A 20170-nucleotide genomic window follows, 5' to 3' on the forward strand; every position below is an offset into this window, starting at 1 on the left:
GTAGCTTCTCTCCTGCCTTTTCTAGATCCGTCTGAAAACTGCAGAGTCTTTGCATCATTTAATTCCTTATCTAAACATTTGAGGCTAGAAAAAAAGGTTTGTAACAGGGATGCACCCTCCCCTGGTGCCTGTTCCAGCTTTACTACCCCCTCCTCGGTGTGGAGGAGCAGCAGAACACTGTGATACTTTGGAATAAGCCCAGAACTCATCGCCCTCTTCTTCACCACCGGCGCTGTTGTAACGACCACGCTACGACGTACCAGGCTCTGTGAGCTGTGAATATTCAGTCTTTCTCGTTCAGCTGCAGCTGACTCAGCACTGAAACTCTGCAATCAGCTATAATAACAATAATGACATTACAACAGTGCTGTTATCACAAGTTTACCTCACTCTCCGGGGACATGATGGGGCCTGTTGAGCTGTTGCTGCAGTTGCAAAACAAACACCTCAGTTCAATCTGGGGTTGAAAGTGCATATTGGTGTTAAACTGGCTGCATAATGAATGGTGTGAGAGTCAAACAGGACAAGTGAGAGCACATACACAGAAACAGGTCTCCATGGAGCGGTTTAACTGGAGATATTTCTCTTTATGTGGAGCTTGTGCAGCACAGCTAGCATGTGGCTAAGTCTCTTCTGATGCTTTCAGAGCTTTTCTGCATGTTAACAACACTCCTCCTGCTGTAATCAGGCTGTCTCAGGCTCTGGGCAGCTGCTCATTAGCATCTGGAGCAGTGGCCATGTTTCCTGTTATTAGTAAAACTGCTCTGCAGAGGGCGGGTCTGACCAGAGGGTATAATGAACCTGGCCCACCCCAGCAGGCCCACAGCGCTCTTTGACAGCCCAATGTGCGGTGCTGGCTGCTCTGCGCCTACTAGGAAGTGTTACAGAAGAAAAAGAAAACCAGAATGATCACGGTAAAACGTCACGAATGTTTGAAAATAAAACCAAAAGTTAAAAGTTCATAAAGTCTGACAACAACAACGACGCTGATCCAGCGCGTACGACCGCTGACCGACAAACTCCAAACCAGACACGGACCGGAAGAATGCACAGACGCACAGTTTCATGTCCGACCGCTGTCCAAATACACTATGCACCAGCGTGTTATCAATAATCACCTTATCTTATCTGAGGTCCGCACCAATGCATTGGCCAACCTCTGGCTATCATGCAGCCAGCTTTACCAAGTAACAACACTGCAGTCTGAGGGATTTAGACCTTGATCAGATCAGGCACTACTTGACTACTGGCACAGCCATTATGCTTGTCAGACATTTCCTCTGAATAAACAATGTCTGTCGGGTGGATGGAGATCACAGCCGTTTGGAGGCAGGGAACAGTGTTGGGGGAATAAAACTAAAAGGCTGATAAAGTACATCCAGTAGTGACAAGCAGCCATATATATTGATTGTATATTTAACTCACAGAGATCTTGATCAGATTATGCATATGGTTTTGTTAATGGGATAGTTCAACATTTTTGCAAATTGGCCCATTGCCATCGAGGTAAATGCAGAGACTGCTTGCCGGAAAACTGCCCCTGACGGGAACGCGCATCAGCTGTTTTGCATGAATTTAACTCTAAAACAACTCTGTCTCGTAACATTACATTATTATCTCATAGTGTGGTGAATGTGCAGGTTACAACTTGTCCACCAGAGCGTTTTGGAGTTGTTGGATTGTGTATTTGATGAGTTTGAAAACCAAGAAATCCCATTAGCCTCCATAGCGTAGCTCTGAGCAGCTCACAGCTCTGCTCTGCCGTTCTAAAAATAGCTTGCACCGACAATTAAAAGTAACGAACCTATTGCTAAAACTATAGGGATTATGGCAATGGGCCAATTTGTTGAACTATCCCTTTAAAATATTTGGAAGAGACATCAAAAGTGTTTCCAGTATTGATCTATTTTATTTTAAATATACACTGGGGTCAATAAATAAAGTAGTAAGTGAGCTTGGCAGACCACTGAAATATTTAAAAAAAGAACACAACTGTCAAATAAATATAAAATGTATTTTATTTTTAGTATATACGCCTATTTCAACCAGATTCAATTATTCCTGGTTGCCCTGAACTTCAGTATTCACCAATTCCAAATATTAAGGAGACAGATATGAATGTGTGTCTGGGCATGCCGACCAAGCCCTTAAGACAAGATACAACTGTGCAGCCGACACACTAGAGCTCTGTTGGTGCGCTCATCAAGCCAAACTAATAACGGCTTTCAGTTGCTTGCTGTCATGTTGCTACTTGTTGACAAATTATAACGTTCAACCCTGAATCCGCAACGATGTCTCCGTGTTGTTTTAGCCAAGTGGTTCATGCGGTTTTTCGTCACAACATGTTTACCTCCAGAAGCTCGCACTCATGGCAGAGTCACAGCCACTTCTATCCTCAAAGTCAAAAATACCCCACACACCCCACTCACCGGCCGCCGCTACTTCAGTTGAGCAGCGCATCAAAACGCTCTTTAATTACAACTATTTGATCTAGGATGTTATCATAATGAGGCAGAGCGACACAGAGGCTCCAGATTTGTCACCTTGAAATGAGTGGCTCATCCATTTTTTTTAAGCTTGTGGTTAATAAACTCCAACCCTCCTCAAGGGGTGTGTAATAAGACAGAAGAAGAACTGCTTCAATTAATCCTTTTATCAGCATAATGTCCAGAAACCAATCAGTTAATGCGGCCCAATGGACAATTAAGTCTTGAATAAACTGGAATGAGTTGGCAAAAGGGAAGTTAATACAGCATGAGTGGTGATGTACTTACTGCACAGGGATGAAATTTATTCATCCAAAGCTCTGAAGCACAACCATGTTTTGCCAACACGGATTTGAAACCGCTGACTGCCGTACATGCAGAGAAGTGAACACCATAAAGAAGTGTGAGCTGTGACTCACTGTGTTACACACATTATAGCTCAGCCACACACAAAAAAAAATCTTACTCATGCTTAGTTGCACACTAGGTTTTATAATAAATGAATTCCCACTGTGTCGAGCTTTTTACACAAGCTGACAGCTTCACCTGTCAGATGGACTGGCCCTTTATAACTGAAACAGATTAACCAGGTGAAATCAACAAGTGATCAAAGCTTCTCTCTCCGCGGGGAGAATCCGCCTTCCTAACATTTCTGTCCGTCACAAGTTGCCTGAACTTTTGGTCGATACGAAGAAAAAGTTTTAAAGGGGGGTGTATAAAAATAATAAGAAAAGAAAAAACAAATTCCCCAAAATGGCTGCTGTCATCTCGTTTTCTGCTGCCTCATTTCCTCCAATCAAAGGCACGACGAGGGAAAACAGTCTGCAGGGGAGGAAATGCTTCAGCAGTTTCCCCCCGGCAGAAAGCAGTGTCTTCTTCTGACCAGGGAACTGAGGGAGAGGCCAAGCAGGAGAGCACTGTGGGACCGAGGGCCAACCCCACCACTGAGAGAGATCCTTAAAGGAATAGTTCACCCAAAAAAACCCCCCCAAAAACGATGAATCATTGTTACTTAACCACTGAAATCTACAGAGAGTGGGGAAAAAATGACAGCACCACCTGCTCAATATCATGAAATCCCATGGACTAATGCTGTGAAGCTTATAATGTTCAGTCACAAACTCTGTCAGGAAGATAATTGTTATATTCTCTTATAAACAAACCCGTGATTTGTTTGAACGCTGTGGGGCGTATACTGTTCTTGTATCGGACTGTGTTATAGTGCGATCTGCTCATGATCACATATAATTAATGACTTGAAACAACAGCTGTGACTGAGGTGATGCGTCACAAAGGGTTAAGTGATGTTTCTGTATGTCAATAGTGAGTGACTCCAAAATGAGAAAAAAAAAAACAGGTGATGCACATACGTAGGACCAAAAGTCACTTTAACTGACCATTTTGGCCTGCAGTGCATACTGTAATAAGTGGTAAATATGTATTACAAAAGTAGACTTTTCCATGACTCAGTGATCAGACGAAGTAGCAATGACCAAAATCAGATACAAACACCTTTGTAAGTCTTAGTCTCTTATAAACCTGCGATGCAATCTGGAAATATGTAATCTTCTGAAATTTGGCCTCCACTTGATATGCATGACCCTGTGCCATGTTTGAATGATCTGAACTGCTTATTGAGATGTGCTATGGATACCAACTACCAAAGCACCATCGAAACCATGTGGCATCACAAGATGCCTGTAAGGGAATTGATTAGTGACACAAGGGTGATAAAAGCCATTATGGCATGCAGTGAGAGTCATTATATGGGAGCAGTCCAGAGCTCTCACTATGGAGAGACTTGGCAACATTTAATAAGATTGCGTCATGAAAAGACACATCATCGCACACAAGCAGAACTCTGGTTCGTAAAAACTCAAACTATCTCATTCTACCATTTAATCTAAACAAACCATTGTTGCTGCTTTCTGTGAAGTAAATCCTGTGACTTCCTGTTCTCTGTAGGACAGACCTGCAGCAGCAGACTCCAAGTTTTAGATCAGTAGATGTGCAAGTTTTACATAAATTGTCCATTGATTCAATCATTACATTGTTTTATCATGAAACAATGCAGTAGTATGTAAAATCCATGCAGGGGAAAATTAATGACTTCAAGTGCAAAGAGTAATTTAATGTATAAATGATGTCACGAGACCACATTGCAGCCACTGTAGTTACCAGTTCAGCAAATCTGTGCTAAGCCTCACGCTGCTTTCTTTAATTCCTCTTGCCATGAGACAAAGCTGGTTGAGTTTCCTGGGAAACTAAAAATCTAGAGAGACGTGCTCTCAACCGGCCAGGCACAGGCTGCATAATGTGTGAGTACGTGTACTGTACAATAGCGACTTCAGCTTCAGGTGAAGTGAAAGGAAAACTACTGTCCCAAAACTGATTGGGTTAAATCGAGCTCATACATAAAGCAGAGCTGATCAAACAAAAAGAGGAGGCCTGGGCTCTATTAAAACAAGTTAGACTACAGAGCATGCAATAAAACAGAGGCAAGCTCAGCATGAAGCTCCCAAAAAGTTTTCCTTTGCTGTTCATTTTCTTTCTTTTCCACTGTATCATAAATTAATAAAACCATGATATTACTTTTGGCCTCTGCTCCTCCATAATGCAGTGTACAGTGTAATCCAAATAATAACATAATCTCTGCAGGAGTGCCAGCCCAGCGCCCGAGAGGTCAATTGTAAGGTATGCACAATAATGCGTACAGTCAACTCTGTTATAAAGAACAGACTGTGAAATCCTAAGTAACCATGCATTTCATAAACAGCCATGTGGCAAACGCTATAAGAAAAGCTGAGATAATAAGCCTGCGTCCACCTCGTCAATAAGCTCATACACTGTCTAAATTACTTCTGAGGCTCTCAAAGCAACTGTTTCATTTGGTTTCTTTCACCTGTATGATGAAAACAATAATCAGCCAAACAAGCTCTATCCATCATCCTGAGCCAACAGACTTCAATAACACCCCCATCAATAATCATGGGGATGATGAGCAGAGGATTTCAAGTCTAAAACATCAATTCAGCTGCTCCATATGAGGCCACAAGCCATCAGGCCGTAGCCTGTAGGTTGTTGTTTTTTTTCCAAACAAACTTCAAATCTTTGAACATTAATGATTCCTCTGACGTCAAACGAGTGTGCACACTTAAAGTCAACAGCATCATAAACAAGACGGGGGAAGAACATCGCAGGATTAACATTGTGGGAACACATGCTTGATGTGCATGTTTTTTTTTTTCCAGGCACCAGCACTTCCCCCTTTGCTAAACTAAACTGAAAGAATAAGTTTTCTCTCCCACTTTCTTCTCCATTTTGAAGAAAATAAAGATATGATGCAGATATGATGATGTTTTTGATAACACTTAATAAGTACACAGTATTAAGCATTAAATAATTCATCATTTGTATCACATGGATACTCATTAGTATGTAGTTTATAAACCCAGGTAATTACTCATCATTGATAAGCACTATACTACATACTAATGGGTATTCATGCGTTATAAATGAAGAAATCAGTATTTATTAATACTTAACTAATGCTTAATAGTGTGTACTTACTTATTATAAAGTGTTACCCAGTTTTTAAAGTTTCCACAGCTTGTTTATTCTTTAATTTGTGTATTAAAGAGTTAAAGCAGATGTAAGCGATCCGGTCATTTTGGCTAACTTCTTGTCAGCCGATGGAGTTAGCAGTCCCCGCCCTCATTCCTACGTCACCACATTCACGCGCATCCCTTGGCTGCACACACAGAGAGGGCCGCCCCTTTATGCCGTTCTCTCTCCTCATTGGATAAAGGTTGTAGGATACAAGGAAAGTTTTCTCCTCGGCTTACAGCAGAGCAGAGTGACTGACAGACCCGTGTTTCAGACCAAACACTCTATGTAAGTGATTGCTGTCGGAAGATATAACTATTTCATGTTACTTCATGATGATTTCATGATGTGAAAATCACAATGCAACTTATGGCATCATAATCATAATAACCATAACCTTGAATCTAATGTATTCAATAGATTTTTTTCAATTAGCACTGTGAGCTGTTCATGCCCGCTTCATATTGGAAGCCTCTACATTTCCCAGCTATAACAATGTTGGCATGTTTCCATACAGTTATCTTAAATGCCTGCCATAAATATTATCAGGTCAACATAAATTATTATCATGATCCTGACCATAGCCCAATATATATCACTCCCATGAGCAGTGTGGTGTGTGTGTGTGGTAGACAGAGGATTGATGCCCACAGCTCCCGCTCGCCCTGAGTCTGACAATAAGTCCCACCACAAACCATTTGAAAATTGCCCTGTCAGCTGCTGTGGCCGTCAGTGACAGCTATCTCACACACACACACACACACACACACAAGAAAGGTGATTTGCGATACTGCAGAAAACATCAGCTTCCCTATTCAGACCAAGATCCACATGGCGAGAGTGGAACTGACCAACTCCATAAAATTCACAACCTGCCTGATATTTCATTTTCCAGCTAAGTAAAGTACTTAGTTTTATGCATCTATGTGGGAATCTGGTGTTCAAATTAACTGGGCATTATGATAGCTTCAGCAGACAAATGACTGATCTATGATAGAATCAATCCCATCCATTGATTTCACTTTGTTAGGGCCACCAAGGGTGACCATGCACCTATAAAAAGGGAGGCGTTACAATTAGCGGGCTGCTTTCACAGGATATTGAACGATCAAGGGAGCAGTAATGATTAGTTAATGACATGCAAGCACAAGGCAAGTTAGTAAGCACTGACGAAGCAGAATAAAGTGCATCCTGACTAACAAGCAGTTTGCATTGGTGTTAGGAAAAGTTGATGTCAGGAAAATCATTCAAGGTCTTCACTCAATTTTAGTTGTTTTTCCCCCTTATCTATGCATTTCTATACTCAACTACAAATGGCTACCTGATTTCACTACATGAATGTGTGTAATTAATATTTTTAAAGTGTTTACTTCATACATGTTGAATGAGATGCCACTGGCAGATAATCAAGGTGATTAAGACATTCATCATTTCTATCTTTTGTGCAGATGTAGCAAATACACTGGCCAAGTGCAAAGCGGTGATGTGGTGTCTTTATAAAGGAACTTTTCATTACAAGTTTTCTCTGCAGCTGAACATTGTTTCTTGCCCAGAGTGGGTGCAGGCGACTGACAAGAGTTTTGGCCGTGATTTTCAATACGCTCTCTTGAGCGGTGCTACATCTTCAGGGCAGATTGAAGGCTGCAACGAGTCCCTATGGAAATTGATGGTGCAGGATGTGTGGCTATAGCTGGTTAGCATTAAGAACTTAAATTTTATGCTGCAGCTTGCAACATTTCTTCTTTCCTGCCAAGTAGACAGCTTTTTACATCATTTACATTTATACAGTAAATGTGGGAGAACGAGAAAGGGAGAGACAGGGGCACTGCAACACTGCTCTGTTGGCTGGAAGTCAAACTGTGGACGTTTGTGGTTACGCGGTATGCAGTTTAACCATTGCGCTACCAAGGCGAACACTGCAGCTCCTGACAAGAAGAGGGGGAATGAGAGGCGACACCTCTGCTGGTCCTTTGCCGGAGCTGGTTTCTTTGAAGTCAGCTTAGTGCATTTTCAGAATAATATTCCTTCGACCTATCATAAAACTGAAAGCAGCCTCATCTATAGGCATTAAAGCCCTGAGGCACAATGAATATTCAGAAACAAGTTTCTCATCTCCAGCTCTCAGTACTGATGACAGCAAGGTGCAAAAGTGGGGAGAAAAAAAGCATTCAACACATACTTGTTGAGAGCTGCTGCTGCCAGAACGCTCCGTCCCAACAAATGAGAACAGAGGGGTGTTGCAGAAAGGCTCACATAAGGACTGTCAGGTGTTAATGGGTCATGTTCACGATAATGAGACGATGATTATGTCATAATGTCCCTTTAATTACGGTCATAATTGCTGAAACTGACAAAACCAATTAAGATAACAATAATCTTGTGCAACTATTCTCTATGGAAAAAAAGGCTAAAGAAAAGGCACCATGTTGATGTAAGTATTTAACAGATGACATAAGGGAGTGGACAGCTTGATGGAGCACTTGAGATCTTCTTGTGGCCAACTACGCCGAGCACTCATCGCAGCATCTCACAAAAATCATATGTTTAATCGACCATTAAACCATAGATTTAAAAAAAAAGGCACAATACAAGGCTGTGCAACGCCAGATAGTGAGCAGTGCTGCTGTAAGATCAACGCCAGCTGCAGACCAAGAATTACTGCGAGGAGAGATACTATGCAGACTGACCAACGGCGACAAAATAAACAGAATTAGTAAGAGCTGGGGGAGTGGGGAGGGTTCGAGAAACATCCAGACAATCTGACACTTCCCATCTCCCTGCTCATCAGACTGACAGCCCATCAATCTGAGAAAAAAAAACCAAATATGGGTCAGAAATAATCCAGAGAAAAATTAATCTAATCACAATCCATCAGCATCTTCAAATTAGAAAATTGACAGCAGGAAGAAGAACTGCCATGACTGTCATTCATTTCCATTATCGGAGCAAAACAAAATTAAACGACTGAGAAGGAAATCCACCGAGTCATTTCAATGTGGATGAAACAACAAGAGGTTTAAGTGGGTCAAGTGACATTTGGAGATATCACTCTCATTTTTCATCTGGAGATGAAAGTAATTGTAAAAAGGAGTGGGATTCATCTCGCAGTGTGCAGCCACCTTCAGCAGCTGAGGGTTTCAGAGAAAATGCAGTTTGTTGGAGGAGTATATTTGGTTTGATGCAGACGTATAAGCTGGAATGTGGCTGCGGGGACAGAACTTGGCAAAGAAATGTGGCTACAGAAAACAATAAAGCCATATTAGGAGCTTTATGGAGCCTTGTGGGTGAAGGGGGATTGGTCATTACTGACTTACGCGTTTCAAGCACTGTAAATGCTTTGCCCTTTGTGGGGTTCAAACCTTCCTGCTGTGAGGTGACAGCGCTCCTACCTCTGATCCACCATGCCAGTGTTTAAGCAGCTGATGCTGTGTGGGTTTGAATAATTAGCACTTTTAAAAGACAGGATGACGCCAGCTCTTGTCTGTTCAATGTATATTTGCACCACGCTTTCTCGTCTCAACAACAACAACAGCAGCAGCAGCAGCCTGTGATTTTGGTTGTCTGGAGGGAAAGTGAGAGGAGGCATTGAGAGAAGAGGAGGTGGATCCCACAGGAAGGACGTGTATGGGAAAGACAGAGCTGAATGTCCACGATCCCTACACAAACCTCTGAGCCAATAAGTATCCATAGATTACAGTTAAAAGCTATGGCTTCGGTGATATTCAAGGGATCAAGAAAGATATTAGCATCGCCAGGGGACTGTGAATGTCTGAACTGAAATCTGATAAATTTTAAAGTAACTTATTTGGCTTTTTATTAGCAAAAATCAAATATTGCTTTCATAAACGTATTTCACTGAAGTCGAATCACACCCGCATACAAATGAAAGCTTTCTCGTACCTTAGAATGAGTTGTTACAAGTCGTTACAAATACATAAGTGGGCGACGCACCGAACCGAGGCGGCCATGTTGCATCGCCATTTTTTACGTTCAGTGGCAGCGTGACCGTAGGTAACCTCGAAACTCAGCGGAGCTGTCGGCTCGGGGAGAAAGTTTTCCAGGTAGCGCCTGTTAAAACTGTCACCACTGTGTAGTGTGAGGAAGGACGGAGGCACTGATGTTGCATTCAGGTGCAGTCAGGCAGACGGTCGTCGGCAAACCAACCGGATGTCATTTTACTTGACGAGAGAAAGACGGTAAAACGTGGGTCAGGTAAACAATTTGACATCACCATGACAACATATCGTCACGCCTGTATTGTTTTGCCTCGTGCTGGCGGACCACTTGTTTACATAGACGCCTATTTATCCTGTTACATGCAGCGTCTGTTGTCTGTCTGACGTCTGCCCGATTTCACGTGAACGCAACATCAAGAATAAGTTCCAATATGCTAGATGGGGGTAATTCTTACACATTATACCTTTAATGTAAAAGTAAAATTGTCGGTCTGCTGGTGATGATAGATTAAACTCACCAAATCAGAAAAGTCAACAATCCTCTGGGAACAATGGATGTCTGTTCTGCACCATGTTTTATGGCAATGCATTATGTATTTGTACAAGATATTTCTCTCTGGACCAACTGATACTGCCATCCATAAAACCACGCTGCTCACCTGGATAAAACTGTAATGCAGCTAAGGAGGCTATGATTTGTGATCCTAAGTTAAGCAACAAAAAGTTACACCAAGAGTGCAAAGGTGAAAAGCAGTGTTTTCTGTTTCTATAAAAAGCATGTGTAGAAAGCCAAGGCAGGGGGATAAAGATGGTTTTTGGGGGAAGAAAGACGGAGATTTGCCTCTTTTATCAAACCAACTTGTGTGTGTTGGTGTTGTTACCAGCAACATCTGGATCATATAGTCAAGCTTTATATGAAGAGGTTTCTTTTTAATCAGCTTTATAGCCTCCCTTTCATCTGGATTTGATCTTCCCTCTTGCTGATTATTAAAGCTCCAATATTGAAAAGTGAACTAAAGGTTTAAGCTTCTGTGTCCAACTCACCTGGCATATCAGCAGCCTCCATTAAAAAGCCGGTTCCATCTACCCGAGCATATAATTGTTAATTCACCTATAACTGCTCATAAAATGGTCCATGCGTTTGGGAATCAAACGGAAAAAAGCAATGAAAGTCCTCATTTTTATACATCAAAAGCAACAGACACAGCACTTCACAATCAATTTTAAGAGCTATTCAAACTTCTTTTCAACCAAGGCTCCAGTTAAATTTGTTATACAGTTCCCTAAACTCACAATGACTTTGCTCTCCAAGCTGCTTTTGCCGTGATTTGTCAACAGCAGCATGGGCAACCTGTCAAAAATCACTGTAACAATCAATTGCTGTGAACCGTTGACTCTCTATAGCCAATCTGTGTCATCATGTTTTCACAGAAGCAGACAGCATTCAGGTTTTCGGGGTCATTTAGATGATTAGTTCTTTGGGGCAGCCAAGTTGCAGGAGTGAAACCCCGTGACTGTAATGAAAACTAAGTGCCTTACATTTCATGGCACACGATTGTAGTGCTGCCTGGCAGAACTATTTGGAAATGTATTTTCCCGTAACTCAACCTGGTGGGGAGTCCGCTAAATCCATTTACTATCATCCTCCTTCTTCAAGACGCATGAAAGTCAGAGCAGAGGGAGTTATGTCAGGAGCCCTCGTGGTCTACCTGCCCGTCTGTCTGCCTTTTAGAGTTGAGAGCCCGTATTCTGGGGCCGGTTCCCAATCATAGGTGATACTGTAGTGCTGATACTGTGGCCTGGAAAGCAAACAGCTGACAAAGACATCCGTGGCATGCAGAGACACGGTGGGAACCATTGTTGTACTGTGTGCAAATGGACTACTCCATTGGCTCAGCTCACTCAGGCCTCTTCGGTCTGAATGTTTTTCATGGCCTGGAGGAAAAAGGAAAAAGTGGGTGGACTGGTATATTTTATTAAGGTGCCATCTGTATGTCTGCATGAGGGCTCTTCACCACCATCTGTGTGTTGACATTACACCAAGCTCTGTCCTCTACTGTGACTGCTGTCTGGGCCGTGAGGCAGGGCCGGACGAGCAGGTGCTGTCATGGCGAACTTGGCTTTCTGAGAGAGATAGAGAGAGATACAGAGAGAAACGCTGTTTTCTCCTTATGAACTTTTGGCTTCTTCGATTCTATTATATTGACACAAAAGCAGGAAAACTGTTTATCCCAACAGCAAAACAGCAGTAAATACAAATAGAGCACATCTGAAATGAACTCTATGACGGTATGACCATGAGGACGTTGAAATAACCTGAAAATCTCCTTCTTGACATTATAATGTTAAACACTTCTTATTTAAAAGGGTGATACAGTACAGAGACACCTGAGGCACCTAAGATATTAAAAGTATAGAAAGGCTCACTCACTCTCGTGTTAAATGTACCTTTTCCTCATAAGTCGAGGTTTGAACTGTGTGGTGATGGTGGGCCTTAGATGGTGGGAGATTACGAAGAATGAAAGAAAAACAAGCCGACTCAGTCAAGGAGGTATTGTTGCCTTCTTTCAAAGGGGAATCTCGGCTTTGACAAAATAACTGTGCACCTCCCAGTTTGTCTGAGCGCTGGGCTTTGAAGAGGGCTCACATTGCAAAGTAGCAAAAGACAGTGAATCAAAACCTATAACGCTCCTATGGGAGTTAAATTAATAGCAATTGGCCATGGAAATGTTTTACCTGCGTACTGTAAGTAAGGTGAAGCAGCATTCGACAACGATTTGTCACAACCCATTGGCCTCAGAGTAAACTTGTTCAAAGGGATCTGCAGGATCTGCTATGCATTGCAAATATCAAGCGTGTTTGACACAGAGGGGACTCATTTGGGAACAGCAGGGCTGCAACCTTCTTGGATGACAAAGGATCTACAGCTCAGCAACCCCCCAGCCTATTCTGCTCTTTGATAGATTGAAAGCTGAAAGATGCTGACTAGATGTGTATTACCACATGCAGACAAAGGGCCCGACGCGTCTCTTGGTTTTGCGGATAAACTAGTGTATTTCACCAATTTCAGATCATATTCAGTCGGCGTAAAAAGATTGTTCTCGGAGCCTTATGAAGCAAGGTCTCGCTTTATATGAATGCACAACAACACCTAATCTATTTTATTCATCTATGTTACCATGACACTTCAACATCTATAAACATCACAGAGCCATACCAAGTCACACTGCAAACTCTCACATGCTGCCACTCCTCGACAACAAATCGACTTTAGGTGTTACGAGCATATGCGGCATTACAGCGCTATTGACACTCTCCCAAGGTGGTGAGAAATGTATTGGCAGATGGAAAACATTGGTCGCAGTAAAGAAGCAGCATGACGTACACTACAGTGGAAATTATAGTCCTCCTCTGAGCCAAGGTTTTTATGAACACAGCTTAGTTTGCACCCATGTTATTTTTTTCTTAGACTCATGAAATCTTTAAATCCAAATTTCATTATCATGTCCTTTTAAATGTTTGCTATTTCTTAATCTCCACAGAGTGAAACCACAAAGACATCCGATTTTTTTTTCTTGTGGTTGCTGCAAATTAATAGCAATGCTTTCAGATGAGTGCGAGCTCTTTGTGGAGCTTCATTATCCTTACTTGGGGGGATAGGCAAAGAAGATGAGTGCAGCGAGAATAGTGTGAGAGAGATGGAGACAGAGGAAAAAGACAGAGAGTGCTGGACTTGACTTCACTGCTTCAGGGCAGCCAGCAACAACGGGTCATTTTTTTTTTTTACAACTCTCAGACCCACGCTCCCTCTGGATAATTCTGCAACCGTTTGACTGATCATCCAGATGTGTTCCTCCTCTGAAACGAGCGAGCAAACCATCCTACAGGATATATGTGATGCAGGATGAGCACTGGTTTCTCTTCTTAGAAACGGCTATTTCAAGATACAGGACACAAACATATAAATACTGTTGGATAAGCAGGACAAAGCAAAGAGTGGCTGGGGCACAGAATCAATTCTCAGCTCAAAAGGGAAACAGGGTCAGCCTCTGTCTACACAGTGCAACCCTACATGTCTAAATTAGGAGCACAGCTAAACTACATTCACACACTTTATTAGGAACAACTATGAACCTGCTTCTTTGCTGCAATTATCCACCGGGCCAATGACAGCAAGTTCATGTCAAACATGAGAATGGAGGGGAAAAGAAATTGATCGTAGCGACTTTTGACTGTGGTATAATTGCTGGCACCAGACAGGCAGACTGCTGACCTGCTGGGATTTTCATTCAGCCTCTCTAGAGTTGTTTTGGGGAAAAAAGGTCAAAGGAGAATGGTTCACACTGACAGAAGAGCCATGGTGACTCAGATAACCACCGTTTACAACTGTGGCGAGAGGAAAAGCATCTCAGAATCCACAGCACGTCAAAACCTGCTGATGGATGAGCTACAGCAGGAGTGTGGATTCATGAATCCAACCTGACCTGCGTGTCAACAGTTCAGGCTGGTGCGGTGGCTGTGGTGGTGGTGTATAGTGCAAGGAAGCTTTTCGTGGCACTTTGAACCCTATAAAACCAATCAATCATGATTCAAATTCCACAGGTTATTGCTGTTGACCATGTGCGGCCACAGCTTATCATCTCCTAATGGCTACTTCTTCCACCATGATAACGCACCGAAAGAAAAACTTGTCTCAAACAGCAACTACTTCAACCTAAATCCAAGAGAACACCTTTTAAGATGTTTTAGAAGCAGCTGAACGACGTGCATCTTAAAAACCTGCAAAGATGCTTTGATGCAGTCACGTCAACATGAAGCTGAATCTCAAAAGCAAAGTTAAACTATCCAACTGCAGAGGATTACTGCTGTGAATTAAAGCACACCACATCCCTCGCTGTTCCAACCCATTACATCTGCTTTTACTCCTCTCCATTTCCTCTCTTAAAATAACATTTATAAATCAAGGGTGATCTTTAAAAGCACTTTTCAAACAAACCCCTATTCTTTCCAGCATAGTTTTCCATATTTTGAATTCAACACTTCACCCATTTCCCTCTCTAATCCATGCAAATCTGAGTCTTATATGTCACAATTTTTTTTTCAGATAACCTCAATATGTCAACTATCTTATCATTTATTCATGTTCAAGGGAATCAAGGGTAATGCTTACTTTCTCCTGTGCTGTATTATAAAGACAGCATCATGACACAATAACATTTTCACCATGCAGTCTGCCCTCGAGCCTCTTACCATACAGGAGCAAAACTGCTGCACAAGCCAAAAAAGAACTTCGACAATATTCAGCACATCGCTCTCCAAAGCCCTTCAATCCTTTTATAGATGTAAAAAAAAAAAAGTTATAAAAACCGAACAGCCTCGCTCTTTAAATTCTTTACTAATCCTGAGTCATCCATCTATTGAAACCCTGACTAAACAGGCTCTAATCTCTTGCAAAGTAATTATTTACATGCCTTAGGGATGTAAATAAATGTCATCTGTCAACTTGAGTTCAGAACAAAAACAAACAAGTGTTAGCTTTTCTTGGTTGGAGGTGTAGCGGCAACAGATGGGGAAGTGTTAAAACAGTCAAAAAGGATGTAACAGTTAGAAACACCGGACCAAATGGATCCTTGCAAACAACAAAAGTTTTATGATGATTTAGCTACCACATTAAGCTCCCTCTGATGAAGTGTTATGTGCCACTGATGTGTACAAACTACCCTGCTAATGCACTATAAAAACATCAAAATGGAAATCCTCTTCCTCAGAGAACAGGAGGGGGAAAAAATAATGGTGTCATGATGAATTATGCAAGTAAATGGCAAGAGGGCTGCAAATGAGTAAAAAAACAAACACATGTATAAATATGACTAGATGGAGCAACTATCAGCCTCTGTAGACTCACTTACTTTCATTATGCAGTTTTATATTGCATGTATTATTCTGAGAGAGAGGGAGGAGGGCGGATGAATGAACTGAGGATGTGTGTTTGAATCAGTCCATACAAAGAAAGGGAAAACGTTCATGGGATAAAACATCATGGGCGTGTCCCGTGTCTGTGGGTGCACATGAGATGAGACCACCAGTGAGCAGTGAGATAAGTACTGAGCCTAAAGACTGCTGGGTAAAAAAATAAAAATAAAAACATGTGGAAGGAAGGAAAAAGACATACAGCCGTGCGGTTTGTCTGGGGTTTTATATGAAGAATTTTAAAAATATAGGCTATAGAAATTAGATGTTAAACTACACAATTGTACTTAAAGGTAGAAAAAAAGCTGTTTACAATTGCTGCCATTATAAAGTGAGGACCATGCCACACACTCACCTGTCTGTGGGCTGCTGCCACTTTTCCCTCACTCCAGGTGTAGCTCAGAGGTCCACGGTGAGTGACGCCGGGGCTTTTCTCTTTCTCTTTCTTCTTTTACCCACCAAAAAAAAAAACGGATTAAAAGAAGCCCACGCTGACAAACCCTGCACCGTGTTGGAGGTAGCTACCGACAGAGGTGAGGTGAGCTGCTCGCCGCCGCCGGTAAACGCTGACAGAGCTAAAGTTTTACCCCCGAAAACAACAGGAGAAGGAGAACCGAGTCGCGACGGGACAGGCGGCGTCACTAACACAAGCTTGGTCCTGTTGTTGAGGCTTTTTCCTTTTTTTTCTCTCTCTTTTTGTTGTTGTCCTCTCTGTGTGTGTACAGCTTCGTCTCTGTTAGCAGCGATACACACACACACGCACACATAGGCTGCTACACACACCGGCAGCAGCAGCAGCAGAGTAAAGTGAGGGGCAGCCGACTGCACGGTGGGTGGAGTGTCGGTCTTTTTATCTCCAGTCCTCCTGTACAGTGAGAGAGAGAGCGTCACCAGGCTGACTGACTTTACTCCCGGACGGCGCCGCCTTCACGGCCGCATCGTAGCCTACAACGGACCGCTCTCAGCCTTTTGCTACACTACAACCTAACTTTTAATTGGGCAAATTAGCCGAAATACCCCCACGCTTTTAGATGTACTTTCCGCTATCGGCATCGTGTAGCGAGATAAATGGAAGCGAGTGAACTAAACAGCCAACAACTGGTTTCCCCCCGTTTGACAGTAGAAAATCCCATGTGCCGTGAAGGCAGCAGCAGAGGCAGCGTGCAAAACCCCAATCGTTTAAAAGAAATAAGTTCACTGTTGTTGTTTTTGTTGTTGTTTTTTTATATCTGAAATAAAAGCCAAACCACTTGATTTGTTCATTGATTGAGTTCATCCTCTTTTAGCCTCAGATAAACTTTTGAATACATTTTCCTGAAGCACTCTAGTGTCCAGCAGATACAGGCTACAATGGCTTTTTTGACAACTGACTTGAAATTTGTGAGGCTACTTTTTAACCTAAAATGATATTTTATTAATCTGTTTAATATCTTAAGAGCCTATGTCATGGACCTTGAGATAATGAACAAAGTCTTTATCATTAACAGAGAGTAGGCTAAAGGTCACAAATAGCCATGTTTGGTCATTTTAAACACACCATCAGAGCACATTTATATCCATCTCTTTTTTTTTAGATCACTTCTGTGTTTTCATGTCTCTCTGTTAGTCATATCATTAATGTGTGTGGCAACGTTTTAATATCCTCACATTACTTGCTTGTTATCCACTTATCCACGTGACGTTTGCTCTCTAGTATCTATGGAAACCAATGTATCTAGGAAAAATAAGGAGCCCTGTGTAAATAAGTTTCATTAATCCGCAAAGTAAACACTCAAACGCCAGGGGGGTCAGTGCACTCGGTGTTTTCAGGTTCAGACTTTGTCATCTTTTATCATGTTGACACGATGACTCATTAAACTCAACTAATTTATTGACGTTTGCCAAAACAACATTTACAGACAGAGACAGTGATGTCAGCAGTACCTCGCAATTGACTGATTGACACTGTGACACGCTCAGTGTTCATCCTAATTTTCCTGTTTAAAAGATGTACAGTTACAAAGCTTAGTTTGATTGGATTGATTATTTAAAGGCTGAGAAACTCTGAGTGGTGTTGTTTTTCACACATTGAAGAGCATGACAGCACCGAGTGACACTTATGTTAAGTTCCCTGTTTGTTTTGTGACTTTCAGTCGTCAGGTTATCACATGTCATGTAGTGTAACTTGGTTGCTGTTTTGTTTCTCGGGAGGAAAGGTACACCAACACATCCCAGTGTTTACCATACCAGTGAGGCACAGTGAAACATGTTCGTACTGTGATGATGATCTTTGATAATGACAGGTGCTCTGCAGGTTTCTGGTGTGAGAAATGACTCAGCGAGGAATAACAGAAACAGAAACACAGATACAGATACAGATACAGATACAGATACAGATAGGCCTGCAGTGTTGTGAAGCGTTCAACTATTTTCAGATCAGCTGCATTTAATTGTTTATCCTGAACTATGAACATGTCAAGGGGAGGAGGAGGATTTGCAGTTAAAATAAGTAACAGCTCACACTTATCACCAGGGAAACAGTCAGCGTGATGTTGGTAGATACGTACATCAGTATCATTCAAATGGAAATTGAGAGTGTGTGTTGTCTTGCAAGATTTCCTGCATAAAATTGTATTCAGATTAAACAGCACTTTGTATATCAGGCATTAATACAAATCAAATAGATGTTGAGATTGTATCAGCACCCTCCCATCCACACGAGCACTCAGTGACACCAACGCACACGCATTGTCTCTCCATGTGCATCTACAGGTGCGGAGGTGAGGGAAATGTCCCTCTCAGGATGATTTCCTGTGGCATATCCCTGTTTGATGTGGCCGACCCAGGCTTCGCTGCTCCACTGACTCTCCACAGGTTGGCATTAGTCAGCATCTCCAGCTGCTGAGCTTTGTTTTGAACTCCGCCCATTTTTAAATGCCAACCAGCATCGACAGGCAGGAAGGGGAGGACTGCTGGTAGGGGTCTCATCTGCAGGTGGCGTTGCGTAATGCAGCAGGGTCAGGCAGAGAGATTGTGACTGATAGTGTCTGAAAGGAAGCAGAATTTGACTAAAGCGGGGACAGGGGGAACAAAGAGTCAGACTCTATCATCTAAATACCAATGCAAACAGCTTGTTCTCACTTTGAAGGTCTGCTGGAATTTCACAGCCAGGTACAATCCTTTCAGTGCCGCCCTCTGGAGAGCAACAGAAACAGTCTGGCTTTGTATATTGATCTCTACAGTTGATCTTATACACACTGTATGCAGCAATTATCCCACAAAGCCCCCACGAAGCCAGATAGATTTTATTGACGTTATAGAGAGCTAATTATGAAATAATGAAATGTTTAAGCCTTATGATTTCAGTTTCCTTTAATTTTACATCGGTGATATGAGACCAGAAAAAAACATGTTTGTAATCACAGAGGATTCAGTGCCATTCCACTGAAAGAGTCCCGGGCCCTGCTTTCTGCCTCTTCCATGAAGAGGTTCGTCACCATGGGAGGTGAGCTCATAGCACAGCCATGTTTTTGTCTGTAGTACCCCCTGTTGCTTTGGGAAAAGGTGGTATTTAGACAGTGGTCCAGCAGTTTGCATAGATGGTCTTGGCTGAGGTTGGTCCTGTTGTGAAGGGTGTTGTCGCGTAACAGGCGTTGCCTTACGGTTTTTCACCGCCTACATAGTTGGTGTACATGTAAACAAGTTTTGTGTGCAGGCCGCTTCCAATAAACTTTTTAAGTTGAGAGACTAAATTGGGATTTACAGTGTGGGCTACGTACAAGGCAATGCATTTCAGTTTCCCTCTGAATATTTTTATCCCAGTGCCTCAATATGTCTCACATGGGATATTTCCCCTTGTTGCTCCCACCACACTTTGCATTATTTATCCTTTTTCCCTTTCTTCCATCTCTTCATGCAACTTTAGCTGCTTCTATACACAGATTCAAGGCAGCAACACGGGCTAATGACGTCTTAGAGATGCTGACCATGCATGTAACTTTATGATGTCGAATAAATCAATCATGTGTGTTTGGATATATCTCTAAGGGTGCTCTATTGAAAACCTGCCTCAAGGGAGAAATTGGTAGGCCTAATTATTTATTTAGTTGCTTTTTTACGCCATCTAGTGGTTGTTAGGCCACAATACAACAGCTGCCATTGGATCTGTTTTCA

The 20170-nt window shown here is 42.2% G+C and overlaps 1 protein-coding gene across 4 annotated transcripts in view; it reads right to left on the reverse strand.

Annotated features, from left to right (window-relative positions):
* The window catches only part of gdpd5b (glycerophosphodiester phosphodiesterase domain containing 5b), a 50049-nt gene extending 33205 nt beyond the window's left edge, over positions 1-16844 (reverse strand). For all 4 annotated transcript variants that reach the window (XR_015037462.1, XM_085795077.1, XM_085795076.1 and 1 more), the window contains exon 1: positions 16374-16844. The gene's annotated coding sequence lies outside the window, so the exon portion shown is untranslated. The remainder of the gene's footprint in view (positions 1-16373) is intronic.
* Between the last annotated feature and the right edge of the window lie 3326 nt (positions 16845-20170).

Source organism: Trachurus japonicus, chromosome 13 (genome assembly GCF_045865225.1).
Source record: "Trachurus japonicus isolate A0001 chromosome 13, Traja_1.0".
Classification (NCBI taxonomy): Eukaryota; Metazoa; Chordata; class Actinopteri; order Carangiformes; family Carangidae; genus Trachurus; species Trachurus japonicus.